Genomic DNA, 15,081 nt, shown 5'->3' on the forward strand with positions numbered 1-15,081 from the left:
CCTCTGAAAGCTGAAACGTGGTGAAATGGAAATTTCTATTTTCTGCACATGCTTTATTAAAACTAGAAAAACGGTGCTACTAGGCCTAAACCTGCACCCGGTAACTTATTTAATTATTTGTGCATTTTAATTGATGCTTTTCTCCAAGGCAATAACAATGGTTTGTACGCTGAACCCAGCTGGGTAATTTTTTTCCTGCTTCTGCCCACGGTAAAGTACCTTGATCAAAGGTACCACACCAGGAGCAGGGAACTGAACCCATGTCCTACTGACTGCAAGGTGGCAGTTCTAACCACTATGTCACCTTTTGTCCTTAAACCCTGTAAAATACCTCTATAGAAGCATCAATTAGTTAATGTCTGTTGAACTGTTCAAGTCCCAAAGAACATGATGAAAATATTAATATTTATAGATTACAGATATGTCTGTAGATTCCTCAGCAAGTGCAGGTGCTCTGGACTGCGCTTGGACCTAGATGCTAATGCTAACTTTTTGGACTGAAGTCGTGCCCAGGACAGTCCCGCTATGTGGCTGCGGTTGGCTGCTAGAGCCTAGACCCCACGCTGTGCCCGTGAACTCCCAGCAACCTTTGGGGCACCCCTGCCCGGGCAGGAAATTGGACTAGTGCGGTATTGGCAGGCTACTGGCCATCGATCACCTTGCTGCCGCATCCGGGCACTGTCGGGGGGGCGCCTTTGAGGAAAAAGTGGGAAGTGACCTTCAAATGGGCCACAGGGTGGGTTTCAAACATCGACAAGAATGGAGGAATGGGGGGCTCGCGAAAGGGGATACGGCAGGGCTTTCGCCTCACACTGTACCCCCTCACCGAGCAGTTTACATTGAGACACGTCTAGAAATTACCCTTTTGATTCACATATCCCAGCATGCACTGGGGCCTAGCTTGCACTACTGCTAACCAGTGTCAGGCCCCATAGTAAAGACAGTCTGGAGTTGAAAAGAATCCAGAATTCACTGCCGGTAATCGGGAATCCGGCACTCACTGTTGATGGGGAAGGTCCCCAGTGCTCACCATCCGTGTATAGGGAATCAGTACTCGGTGTCAATAATCGGGGACCCAGCATTCACTGTCAATAAATAAGAGTCCCAGTATGTACTGTCAGTAAACAGCGGTCCAGTACTCACTGGTGTTGATCAACATGACCGCGTGCGTTTGAGTGAACTGGTGCCGGAGAGGCTGAGGCCTACCTCCCACACGTCACCCTCAGAGCACTTGCGTGTGTTTGCGTTTGCTGGCTCAGAAACACACTGCGACAGCAGAGGGGCAGTTTCCGTGAGGGGCAGGAGCTTGTCGAACTGGCCCCGTACATGACCAAAATGAGCTGCGCACGACGACCGCATTGGCAGCTGTGAACCAGCGGTCCGCCGTCCTCCGGCTCCCCTCCCCCCCACACTTAGAAAATGTGACCATTTACAGTGGAAAAATCGTGAGCACGCGTGCACAAAATTTAACCGTACATGGCAGCGAATAAGGGACGAAATAGTGACGGCGCCGTCCGCACATCTGCCTGCACAGCTGCCTGCACAGCTGTGTCCTGCGCTCCTCCTATCCGGAAGCAGATGAAGTCACAGTGATGACGCGCGGAACGCCGGTCACGGAGCTGCTGGTTGTGCAGCAGCGGAGCACGCAGGATGCGCGAGCTGCTGCTGGACGTTCCCGCCGGAATATATCGCTGGAATGTCACTTTAAATGATCCGCGCGCGGCCGCGCATCAGCCGCTGCCGCGCAGTTTCGTGCGTGGCCTCGTGCACTCGCCTTTTCCGCATCTCGTGTGTACATACAATATGTACTCATTTAAATGGCATTTTGATTTTGCCAGCCTGGGGTTGTTCGTGTGGTGTATAACACAGGAAGTGACATCAACAACGGGTCAAAAGCAAAAAAAAAAAAAAAAAAAGAAAAAAAAATTGAAATAAATAAAAGTGTGTCGCAGGAGCGGGACTGAGAAATGTCCAGAACCCGGCGGTGGTGTGCGCGGTGTAGCGCGCGGCAGGTAAGGGGCGCGAGGAACGGATGCTCGCGAGCGCGGGGGCAGCGCGGCGCGCGAAATGGGGACTGGGCGGGCGCTTGAGGAGAGGCGAGGCGAGGAGACGAGACGAGACGAGACAAGACGAGATGAGAGGAGAAGAGGGGAGAAGAGGGGAGGGGTCGGAGGGGAGTGAGGGAGTGAGGGAGTGAGGGAGGGGGCGTCGCGTGCCAACGTACGTGAGCGCTCGAGGACCGAGGCTCCCGGCACCGCGAAGTTCACTCCATCTGACGTACTTTTTTTAAACCGCTTTTTAAACATTTGCTCGACTCCCGTGGCGCAGTGCGAGCGGGGAGTAACAGAAAGGTGTGTGTTCACAGGGATACGGCCCGAGGGGGCGCAGAGGAGGGTCTGACAGAAGCCCCAAACCGGGTTTGAACCCGCCGCGAGTCGAGTGCCATCATGGCCCATCATGGTCAGTGCATAACACGGATAGTGGCGAAGGGCCCTTCGGGGCTTTTTCACACACGGGCGGGGAGTGTGACGGTAGGTAGGGTGGAGCTCAGTGTGCGCACACTGACACCGTGACTATGCAGATAACGGTGCATAAATACCGGCGTAGAAGCACTATTAACATAACACTCAGTGTGTGAACATAGGGTATAATATATATAAATACTGTGTGGTGTACAGACAGTGCGAACACTAGATACAGAAGTGCTGTGTCTAAGCGCCATAAACACTGTATCCGTACTGTACACCGTTATTTCCGCTCACATTTTATTGACACTTAAGTCTTAAGACACTGATCTGCCCAGGATGAATCATGAAGAATGTGGGGGACAAGGTGACTTCTGAGACACACTGACTGAGTTAATTGGGTTTCCTCTCAAACAGTCACACTATTATTATTATTCTTATTATTATTATGGGGATAAGAGCACATTTTTTCCTGTAACATAATTTGTTTTTTTTTTTGGTTTTCTTACAAAAAACGTGCTACATTTGTATTTTGGGTAAATATTGTGTATGCTGTTGCTTTCTGGACCAGGGCCTTATGGGGGTTGGTCTGTGTTACCAAAGTGTGTGATGTGAAAATGTTGAACCGTTCACACCGATCACTTGATGATAGTTCATGAAGCAGTCTGGTTTGGGAAAAGGTCGAGTCAAGGTGTGTCTCTTCAAAGCCCGCCCTCCAAAATCGACCAGAACTCAGGACAGCTTCATGTCCTCATAGTTACTCAATGAGTTTTTGTGATTCCTATTCATCCTCCCTGTACATGGCTCTTTAGCTTTGATTTATCTACCTTCCCTTTAGTGTACCTTTGAAATTCTGTTTGGTATACCACGGGCCAAGCTGTGGACAGGAGGATGTGTATTTTTGTTTGTGACAGCTTTATTGCTCGATGTGGCCCGTTGGTACAGGACATTAGCCTTCAGGCTGTACTTTAATAATCAGTCCTGCCCCTTGGAACAGGACAATCCTGTGCCAATAGCTGGAGCTTCTCTATGGGCTGAGAGAAGCATCCAGCAGAGCCGACAGTAATTAGCCGAGCGGGGGGACCCGGCCCGGCCGTATATTCACCGTGCTGAAAGGGCCCCGGGCGGGAGGTCTATTGATGGCTGACAGGTGCAGCAGTGCGAGGCAATGGGAGCCTCAGGATTGGAAACCAGAGGGGAAGAGAGATGGAGAGCCTGTCTAGTCTCTGACTTCCCCACAGTGGTGCCCACACATCTCAACTTTTGATTACATTTACAGGCGTTTGAAGAAGAGTGCGTCATCTGAACTGGATGGGGATGAAAGTCATGCCAGCCCCTGGGGACAGAGTTGGGGGGGGGGTGCGCTTTACTGTCCTACCAAAGTTGCAGTACTCAGTCTGGGTGGGGGTGTGTGACTGGTTTCTTACTCCTTATCTGACTTGCCTTCCCCAAATTTCCTCCTTGTGCCCCATCAGGTGGGAATGAAAAGGCTATGGTTGTGTCTTTCCTCTGCGCATCCAGTCTAAACCATGGAATCAGAATTCGTAAGAGATACTTTTTAAAGTTACTGACACAAGACCGTTTTTGTCATTCACCTGTACAACATGTTAAATATATTTCATTTATTTAGCTGATGCTTTTTTCAAAAGCAGCTTACACTGTTACACACAGTAAGTCATTTATACATCAGAGTAATTTTTACTGGAGCAGTTCATGGTAAGTACCTTGCTTGAAGGTGCTGCAGTAGGAACCAGGGTCCTGTGAGTGCAAGTCAGAAGCTGTAATCACTATGCCATCTGCTACCCCAGTAATGTATGGTCATTAAGTTATGTCTTGAAGTAAAATTTAAAAATCAAATACATGCTAACGACAAAACCCTGAAATCTTGGCTTGTTTAAGGGCAAACCTTGATCCCACAACGGCGCTGCAGACTCAGCCTTCCAATGCAATCCTCCCTTCATATGCTCATAGCTGTTCTGTGCTCTCCAGATAATTGTGACTGACTGCTCTCATGCTTCTCAACTTGGAGAGCAGCCCATCTTCAGTGCTTGAACTTCTCTCATCAGGAGTTGTATCCGAGAGAATATAGGTGTCACATCTTCAGAAGTGTGCGCTATATGTATAAATAGGTGAAGTGTAAATTATTTATAAAAAATGATTAAAAATTTAATTAAAAAAATAACATTATTTACCTATAAATAGGTCAAGTCTAATTTTTTGATTGCCACTTGGCTACCTTTGCTTATGTAATCAGCTGGTTTGTGGTGGACTCCTTGAACTTAAACCTTAAACATGAGGTGTGCAATATGTGGCAGAAAATTTGACTGGTTTTAAGTGGTCAACTAACTAAAGCTGGTCAGCAGTCAAACTGCTTTAACAGATCTTCCAGCGGGATTAAAATGGTGTAAATTGTCAGCCAAACAAAGTGGGTCTGAGGTCAAGCTGATAGTCAATCATGCAAAGATGATAGGCAGTCAAGATAGCTTAACTGGTGAAGCAGATGAAGCTTGTAGGTTGTCAGTCTGGTTTCAACGGGTCAACCAGACATGGTCTGGATAGTTTAACTGGTCAGCTAGGTGAAGCTGGTGGATGGTTAAGGCTCTGTCACGGACACAGTCAAGATTGATATTGCTGTAAAGGTTCTAGTGTTTTACACGTGTTGTGAATGATCCTGGTTACAGACACTACAGAACCCAATATCTCGATGTGAGACCCAGGCTGTGGACTGCAGACACACAGCACCAAAACTTGTTTTCGTTTAGCATTCCTCACCAGTTTATGAGCAGGTGGTTAAAATTATGGGTAGAACATTTATTGGGAACTTTAATGCGGAATTTTGTGCTTACCCCTAAATTAGACAAATACTCATATGGATGCACAAGGGCTTTAAAAAAACTGGGTTATCATTAAATAAATTGCATGAATTCCCCCCATCCCCCACCCCCGACTGTGCTGCTTCCTCCACCTCCTGCTCTCTCCTTTCCATACCCTTCCTTTTACGGTGGCATGGGATCAAGTTGTGTAGTGGAGTGGGAAACGGGTATTGGGGATGTCTGACCTGTAATTATCTGGGTTTAGTGGTGCTCTCTGCAAACCAGAGTGCAGCACAGTGCTGGTGAAGGCCTCCGATCGCCTGCAGGGGCCTGTAGTGGCCTGTGGCCTGGTCTGATTGCTGTCAGCTGGGCAGAGGGATGTTGAGTGGTGGTCTGGGAGGATGCGTGTAATCCCAGATAAAGCCTAGAGCCCCAGATGCCGTAAGGCTCCCGAAATGAGCAAAGTGATGTGGCCAGCCTCTGCTTGGCTCTAAGGGACTCTCTGTTGCACGTCTGTGCGTTTGCCTGTGCGTGTGTGTGTGTGTCGGGGGCGGCTACTCTGGTCCCAGTAGTGTAAATTTCATGCCCTGAGATTTTGCGACCCCAAAAACACAATAATGTCAAATCAGTATAATGAGTTTGTTTGTGTGTGTGTATTTCAGTTTTTTCCTTTACCCACTCTCGCCATTCAGTGTCTTAGATGTTGCACACAACACAGCCACATAAGCTCCACATACTCAGATGCCCCCCCGACAGACGGACTTCACACGCTTAGCCTTCTGCACACCACCCGTGGAAGATGACATCAGTCAGAGTGAGAAATAATGGGGTCTGAGGGTTCATCTGTCCTGTCCTCAGTCTTTATGCTGTAATATATATTGTGTACGTAGATGTTTTTCTTTGTTCTTAGTGGCAGTTTCTTCTGTAGATGATGATCAAGGCAAAGCATCCCATGCTTATTCTTCTGGGGCCAAACGCTTGCTTCTCCGTTGTTAGGGGCAACGAGTCTGGGGTTATAATGGCCAGACACACGGAGGGAGTGTAAGCGTAAGGCCTAACAAGTCAGGAGCTGGCATGCTGTGGAAGGGTGAAATAATGCCCCATGTTAATGATGCCGGGTGAAGCATTGTTATTCCGCTGCATCGGCAGTTAAACACATTCCAGGTTTTGAGGGACCTATTTCTTTTCCCCTTCCATGCCTCTTAATGGCATCCTCCACTTGTGTAACCCCCAGGCCCTCAGTGTGTGGCGTGAGGAAGCCGCATGTGGGCACAGCATGGAGGGCAGCGCCAAAGCACTGACTCCTTCCCTTTCTAATGAAATATTCCCCCAGACAAAGACCCCGAGGGAAGCTCTCCGTTTACTACACTTTGATAAATCGTTTCTTCCTTGCAAATCATTATGGATACAAGCATGTAACAGATTAATAAGTAATAATTACTAAACTCTGTCATCTCTTCCAGGTTCGTTTGTTTAGTTCCTTCTAGACATTTTCCTCAGGAGTTATATGCTATGGGATTTTTCAGCTGCAGCTATTCTGCTTGGAATGGGAAACTTCAACCCGTTCTCATAAGTCCGTTACCAGAACTACTTATGCTACAGTGGCATTAACACAAATTTTTATTTAAAAAGCTTTTAAAGGGATTCTTGGATCTAGGAGGTAGCTGGAACCACAACTGTTAGAGCTGCTGCTCTGCAGATGAAGCTGTTGCCTTACATGTCAATCCTTGTTCCTGCTGAAGTGCCCTTGATTAAGGTACTTACCTTGAATTGATACTGTGAGCCTGGAGTATAGCTAGGTGAATTATTGTAAGTTGTTTACTGTACAAATGTGAGCTTGTAAGTTATTTTGGAGAAAAAGTGTCAGTTAAACTAATGTATTTAAAGGGGATGATGTCCTGCAAAAGCAAAATGACTGCTCTTGGCTGGCACCTCCTGGTGTTTTATTTAGATGGTTAGTCATTGCTACTGCTGGGTTGGGTGGTGAGGACTGCAGGTCACGTGATGCATGACTCGGTGGGGGGGGAGCTAATGCGGCACCTTGACCGCTGGAGCCGGGATAAATGAAAGGATTCCTAGTCTGACGCGTGCCGTCCATCACGCTGCCCTGACAGGCTCCCGGTGGGTGGATGGGATGATTGACGGGAGTAATTATGGTTGACCTGATGCTGCATCGGTCACGATTTTTTAACTGACATGAGTTTAGGGTCTGTTTAGAGGCCCCTAGGTGCAATGTGGTGATACCGCAGTGCCACAACCCACAGCTGCACGCTGTCACTGCGACAAGAACCTCGACAGGGAAATCTGGGTGATGCACACTGCCAAGTGTGTACTGGGTGCCAAAACTGGTGGTTGACAGCAGTCTGTGAGTGTGTGTCTGTCTGTGTAGAGCTGCGTGTATGTGTGGGGAGTGTGTGGCAATGCATATGAGCCTGTGTTTGTGTGACAGTGTGTGCTGTAGTATTTGGCTATACGTATGTGAATATGCTTCTATGTCTGTATGTTTGAAGCTGGAGCAGGAGTATGTATGCTTGTGCGAGCGAGCTGTATATATGTGCAGGGGATGGGAGGGACCCCCCTCGTGTTTACCCTCCACCGAGTGGCCCCCCTACCGAGTAAAGTGGCAATTATCACCTTGGAGGAATCTGGGATTCACGTGTAAACCCCCCCCCCCCCCCCCCTTAAAGTGGAGGATGAGGTCAGAAGGAGGTGGTCTTCTCCCCAGGGGAATCGGGAAAGGGGGGAGAGGGGGGTCCCCAGCCACTATGTCAATCTTCCCTCCACCTGGAAGTCTATTTGCAATGCAAATTTTGGCCCCCTCCACCTACTCATTTGATGTGGTGACTTTTTGGCTAGGCCAGAGGAGGGGACTCTGGTTGTCGTGCACCAGGTTTCTACACTTTTACACCCATCCCCCCTTGTGCCAACTGATAGGGAGCAAAATACCCTGCCTGTAGGCACCCCGTGTCAGTTTATTTCATTAGGTGTACTTTTTACTGCAGTGAGACTAGGTACCTAATGGCTCCAATTTGCATTTAGTGAAATGGCTCCATTTAGCACTTCAATAAATCTGCCGAAGACTGGCTCTCTTTGAAGGGATTAGTTGTCTGGGTTTTAATTTGTTTGTTTGTGTCAAGCTGTTTTTAGTGCATATGTGTAAATCGCTGTGTTGCCGGTGAGTTGACGGTGCTGTTAAAGGCCTGTTACAGCGGCAACGAAAAGCACACAGTCCGGAGCCTGCTAGCTGGGCCCCAGGTTGACGTTGTTAGGTGCCACACAGTCAGCTGCGCAGCCGCCTGCCAGTCGTGAGGGGTGGGGTGGGGTGGGTGGAGGGGGGCTGCTCCGGTTGGCAAGCCCTGCAGCGATTGCAGGAGCGAGGAGGTGGCAGACGGAGAGATGGCAGACGTTCCTCCCGCTCGGGTCCCGCTCTGGCGCTCCTGCCCTTCCTCCCTCCTGGTCCTCCCTCTGTTAAACGGCAGCAAATGTTCTAACGACTGGGTGTTAAAATGAGGAGGAGGGGAAGGGCGTGGGGAAAATGGGGGGAGGGGCTCTGGCACGCAGGGCTGCAACGCGTACTAGCTCGGTAGGCTGCGGGGACCAAGGGGAAATCTCAGGAAGGTGTAATGAAGACAATATGCTGAGCCACATCAGGAAATTTATTTGTTCTGCGCTGCAGCGTAATCGTCCTTAATGAGTATCACTTATTAAACTTCTGCGCTTACAAAATTCCCTCAGGAGCACAGCGTCAGTCAGCTTACTATGGATGAAGTCTAAAATTGCAATTATTGTTTCATCAATTGTCCATCCATTAGCAATAATCACATTGTGTTCCAGAGCCTGAGTGGAAGAATGGGATATGAGATAGGGCAATCACAAACTCACTAAAGATGATTTAAGCTCACCAGTTCACCTGAAACATTTGCTTTGAGCATGTGGGCTGAAACCCATACGAACACTTGGGTAACCTGCTAACCCAAGTCGATGGGATTCGAACCACATACTCACTTGTTTTAGCTTCTTATATTTAGACAGAGATATAATCGCCTTTCTTCACACACCTTCTTTCTCGGATATTGCCTGCTTGTTGTTGTTCCCCTGTTGCGTATGTGAACACCGAATGACCTGTGGCTCTTCGCTTGCCGTGACGCCTCAGTGTGAACACTGGCACAGTGTGGTGACAGCTACCGGAGTGTCTCTGCCACTCAGACCCAGCACTTTTTTTCAGTGTCGTCAAGGAAATGGTCAAGGAAATTGTAGGTCAGGCATATGATTCTGTATGTACATGGAATCCTTTTAAGTCATTCAAAACACAGTTCGTTTTATTCATTTTACATATTCTGATTATCTGATGTTCCTTGACCTGCTGTATGCTCTTAGCTCTCCAAATGTGCAATCGATCTTGTTGTCCTGCAGGTCAGTTAGCTCTGTCACGATACCACCCATCCTTCAATGGCACACCTTAATACGTTCTGACAAACCCAAGTATTCCCAGAGTTTCATTAGATCACTGCGCCACATTCAATTAGTGCAGATGGTAGTAGTGAACATAGCCTCTCCCTTAGACTCCAAATCAAACCCCCCTCCCCCGGCTGCCACCTCGATGCCTGCCCAATCGCGGAGATTGTCGGCATTCATCATTTATTTAGATGGGATTTGGGGGAGGGGGTGGTGTGGGGTGGGGGCTCTCTCACAAGCACGCCCACTCCAGCCAGCCCAGCATGCTTAGTTCTGGCCTAGACCTTCCCAAGCCCCTTTCCTCCATGGGACTCAAACTTCAGGATCTCCATGGAAACGGGAATCTCCCCCACCGCCCCCCACTCCCACGTTTTAGCCTTACTTGCTCACTCGAGCAGAAGACCAGTGGCTGTTGGCAGCACTTGCATTTTTAGGATTCTCCTCTGCGGCGGACTTCTTTATGGAGCACGTTCCAGGCTGTTTGGCTGGAGGGCTCCTTTTTCTTTTTACATTGATTAATTTATTCACGTATTAACTCTGAGACACACATCTGGTCTGTTAAATCCCTCTTATCCTCTTTTTGCTGGTTCACTTTTCTCACCATCCGCCTTATTGAATTTCATTATTGATTTACAGTAGGTGAGTTGGAAGCACTGAGAGCTTTTGAGGCACGTTGTGGCTCTGAAGCAGTGGCACTAACAGACAGACAAGAGATTAGTGGGACTCGGGCTGAATCACCAACAGTTCAACAGCCTTTCACTATGAGGACAATAGCATCAGTGTACAGGATCTTACACCTCACTATTCCACATGTACAGCAGATAGAAAATCTTGATCATCATGCCATTGACAGATTCTGCAATAATCCCATTCATTAAATTAACTCATTGCACTTGTAAGTGCCTAGATTTTGTTTCTTCATCCTTAAAAGATGCAGTACTTCTTTGTTTTGTTTCGTCCTGGCATCTCATCCATGTTATCCTCCTGAGACCCAGCATTAAAGGTTTTTGGTTATATTTCTAGGATTTATAGAATGTTTTCCAAGCACCACCCCCAAAACATGTGGTATCATTTAGAAGCATTGACTGTCCTCTGTAAGGTACGTTATGACTCATCATTGTAGCTTGTGCAGTTTGATGAAACACTTTAAAACATATGTCCTGCTAGAGTGGTGAAAAATGAATAACTAGGTCTCGGGAGATTATATATTGGTTTCCATTTCACATTTCCACACTAAATACAGATACTCACTGAAGCTGTTCAAGATCACTCAATTATGAATAAACCCTGCAAATGAGTTTTTAAAGCTGTGGCCTTGTAATCAAAAGTTTGAATTCCCACTCCAACTGTAGTACCTTTGACCCTGAATTTGTTTGGTAGAAATTACCCAGCTGTATAAATGGATGAATAATTTTACCTTAGTGTACAAAAAATTGTGAGTCAAGTTTTCATATAAATTATTGCTAATAATAATCACCTCCTGACCTCCTTATTGGACCAGGCCAGTGTCTTGATGAAACTCACAAGTATCTGTTTGTTGCATACAGTTTACATTTTGCTGGCTGCAGAAGTTTGTTTTGTATCTCTTTAGATGTCCCCCCGTGTAGTATGTTCCAGCACTGTGCCAGGGAGAAGCCCGTCTGTCTCAGGCCTCTTGGGAACTGTAGTGTGTCTGTCGTCACTTTCAGCCCCTATGATTGCCCCGTTCCCCTTGCGTTCTGTTGTTTTTTTCTCAAGTTGCACCCCGTGTGCTCTTTCTGTTGTATGTTGGACTGTAGAGATGCCCTTCATTCATTTGGCTGTGTTCCTAATGCATTGCATGAGGAACTTGGACGTGCTCAATTAATGGTCATCATGCAAATTGCGGGTCACATCTACTTGACCCTGTGTGCCACTGGCACCCTCTTCTCTTTTCCTGTATTGTGTCTGTTTGCCTAATTTGCTTTAGTTGGCTGAAATGCTGTCATCGAAATGAAACACCCGCTTCCTGTTGGCGTTGAGGATGCATGTCTTACCTACAGTCAATGTTCCAGACCCGCTGTAGAAGAGACCTGGCAGTGGAGGCGGAGATGCTGTGGAGGTGGTTGCTTGTTCGGGGTCATTAAGGAAAGGCCAAAACAAACACTCCTGGAAAGGAAGAGTTGCAAGATCTTGGGTGCTCTGTGGCCCTTGTCTAAACTAGTTAGGGGTCCTGTCATGGCACCATGAATACTGGTGGAATGGTTGTTTGTCTGCGTATGTGTGTGTACGTGTGACAGGTTCCTGTTGCTAGCCACTTATGTCCCCGTCTGAACCCTATTCTGTTGGGGAGAAGCTGCCCCTGTCCACCTCCTGTGATGGCCAGATCGGCCGGAGAGACTCCTTTCGTTTGCTGGATGAGGCCCTGGTACAGACAAAGACCTGTTTCCTGTTCTTCCATGTGGAAAATGGTGGGTGAGATTTGGGGGGAGTGGGCTTTTCGGGGTAGTAGTGCAGAGGGGGGTGTGCTAATCACCAGGGCAACCCTCATTTAATTGACATGCGAATTTTTTGTTTAATCTAACGAGTCGATAGGCAATATGACAATGGGTTGGCAACCCAAAGCAAAGGCTTGAAGGCCAGAGGCCTGGCCAGTGATTATTGAAGAAATGTCTTTGTGGGGGTGGGAGTGATGGGAGGGGTGTGGGAGGCGGGCTGGGGAGTGACAAAACCATTTTGCTTGCACCGTCTTTTCCCAAATGACTGAACCACTTTCCAACACATTGGGACGCTCCTTTTCAGTGTCAGTGTGTGTGTTTAGGGCCATGTCTTTGTGTTCGTGTGTAATGTGTGTGTTCTTGCATGTGAGCGGTTTGGCAAACAAACAAAAAGCATGTTTTTTGATCTGAATGTCACACAGAAAAGCAGGGGCCTTGATCATTTTGAGGGTGTTAAAGCAAAATGAGTTGCTGTGAAAATCCATTAGAAATAATTTCTCAAGGTTTGAGGTGGCGGGAAAAGCAGGAGCACGAATACAGCCTGAATTTGCTTCTCGACTTAAATATTTTTCCTCACTTCTGTTTCTTGTGCAGACCATTTGACTGAACATTGTTTTACTTCTGTGCAGTCAGTGCCCAAAAACCAGAGAAGTGCAGTGGTTAGAGCCACCGCCTTGCAATCTGAAGGTCTTTGGTTAGAATCCTACTCCTGCTAGAGTTGCCTTCATCAGGGTACCAACTCTGTATTGATGTGGGAGAAATTACCCGAGTGTGTAAATGGATAAGTCATTGTAAATAACTTTGGAGACAAATCTAGCATTGTGTATCATTTGGACAAAGGTGTCAGATTAAAAAATCATAATAATAGTAGTCTGACAGCATAAATGTATTTATTTGTGTTGCATAAGCTTTGATCCATTCAGGTTATATGTTTAAGTGTTGTACCCATTTTGGTGTGAGAACAACCCTTGTCCTGACATATCCCTCTGTATGCTTATTTGTGCTGAAACTGAGCTGGCAGTTCATTTGCATTGACAGAGCTTAAAAAGAACAAATTAAATTAAAAGTATTAACTGAGAACTGTGCCATTTTTATTGCGCAAGGAGCATTTATAATGTATGAAATATATAATATATGAAAATATGTAAACCAAAAAAGGAAAAGTGCAGCTTTCATTATTTCAATTAAAGGATTAAATTGCTTCAGTCGGTAATTACAGTTATCCTAATAATAATTAGTTTTGGTCAATTACATAATTAAATCAGTTCAAATGATGAGTTCAATATTAATTTTGTGATTCAAAATTTTGTGTTTCATTAATTTTGTATTTCACAAATGATCACATATAAAGGGAGTGTGTCCTGTTTGGGAAAATGTGCCAGCAACAGTTATTGAATACCTTCGCTGTAATGGATGTTTTAAAATGAAAAATTGATTTAACTGTAAGATTAGCAACTTCTTCCTTAACATGATTAAACCTTTGCAAATCATTCGGTGATCATCTCAATGGATAGAAGTTTAATTTTGAGATCAGGTTTGACACAATACCAGGATACAAAAGAGTACACAAGGACCAGGACTGGGAACCACTAAACTGAAGCAAATATGCAACACACAACATATTTGGAAAGGTGAACCATGACCAGCTGGGCCTGTGTGTAACGTGATGGTTAAAGACACACAGACTAGTAGCCATAAAGTTTTAGTTGATGCCTTTGTCCAAGGCAACTTGCAATACTAGGTAGACTATACTAAACCATGTACAATTGTTTATCTGTTCGTACAGCACAGTGTTTCACTTGAAACATGTGTCTTTGGACTGCATGAACACAGGGAGGGCATATAAACTCTATGCCGACAGAACTAGATTGAAATCCACAGCCCGGAAGCTGTGTGGCACCGGTGCTACTCATTATGCCACTGTGTTGGAGTCAGAGGGGGAACTTGAAATGTACCAGAAATGTTCACCTGTATAATGGATAAAATAATAGTCATTACGGTAGGGAGGACACTGTGGCGCAGCGGGCTTGCCCGGGTCCTGCTATCTGGCACGTCTGGGGTTCGCGTTCCCCTTGGGGTGCCTTGTAACGGATTGGCATCCCATCCTGTCCTGGGTGTGTCCCTCCCCCCTACGCCCTGTGTTGCCAGGTTAGGCTCCGGTTTGCTGTGACCCCCATTTGGGACAAGTGGCTTCAGCAAGTGTGTGTGTGCGTGCGCATTATGGCAGGAAACCTGGGCGAAGCATTTCAGTTTCAGCCTTGTATGCCTGTAGATAACCCCAGTGGCACTTAGAAGATAAATCAATTTATTTGTGAAGAAGGTTACTGTTTGGCCTCGTCTTCAATGATTTTCACACTGAGCGTCAAACTGGAAGGAACCCCATTGTGTCAGGCCCTCACAGGGACATACTGTATTTAAATGCATCACCACCTTGTACCAGCTAACAACAGATAAACATAAAGCGACACAACTGCTACAGCTTCTTACAGTGTGAGATGTCCCCGAGAACTTCATTGTGTAAGTAGGGACCATGCTGAGTACCTTGATTGACCAGGTGGACTGATCTTAGACCAGGGTCTGAGCAGTCCTCACCTCAGTGTAAAAAGAACCTCTGTCTCTAGTACTGTCATGTTAGCAACATGTCATTTTCTTTTTTTGTTTGCTAGCTTCAAGATGTTCATGCCTCGTTTCCAAGACTCTGGAGGACATGAATGTGCCGGTGCGGCCAGACGTCACGAGATCAGCTGCTCAGACTCAAAGGACTGCGACATGTCACTCTCACCGGACACCAGAGATTGTGAGGTATTCAAATGGTTTTTATCTTAATTAAAACATTTTTTAAATGAATCCTTTCAACATGTGAGATGCACAGTGGATGGGGCTTGCTTCCCA

The 15,081-nt window shown here is 46.6% G+C and overlaps 1 long non-coding RNA gene across 1 annotated transcript in view; it reads left to right on the top strand.

Annotated features, from left to right (window-relative positions):
- Positions 1–1,627: 1,627 nt before the first annotated feature.
- The window catches only part of LOC108922992 (uncharacterized), a 36,987-nt gene continuing 23,533 nt past the window's right edge, over positions 1,628–15,081 (top strand). The window contains exons 1-2 of the long non-coding RNA XR_001965177.2: positions 1,628–2,012; positions 14,856–14,991. This is a non-coding gene — a long non-coding RNA (uncharacterized LOC108922992). The remainder of the gene's footprint in view (positions 2,013–14,855; positions 14,992–15,081) is intronic.

This window comes from Scleropages formosus, chromosome 13, assembly GCF_900964775.1.
Source record: "Scleropages formosus chromosome 13, fSclFor1.1, whole genome shotgun sequence".
Taxonomy (NCBI): domain Eukaryota; kingdom Metazoa; phylum Chordata; class Actinopteri; order Osteoglossiformes; family Osteoglossidae; genus Scleropages; species Scleropages formosus.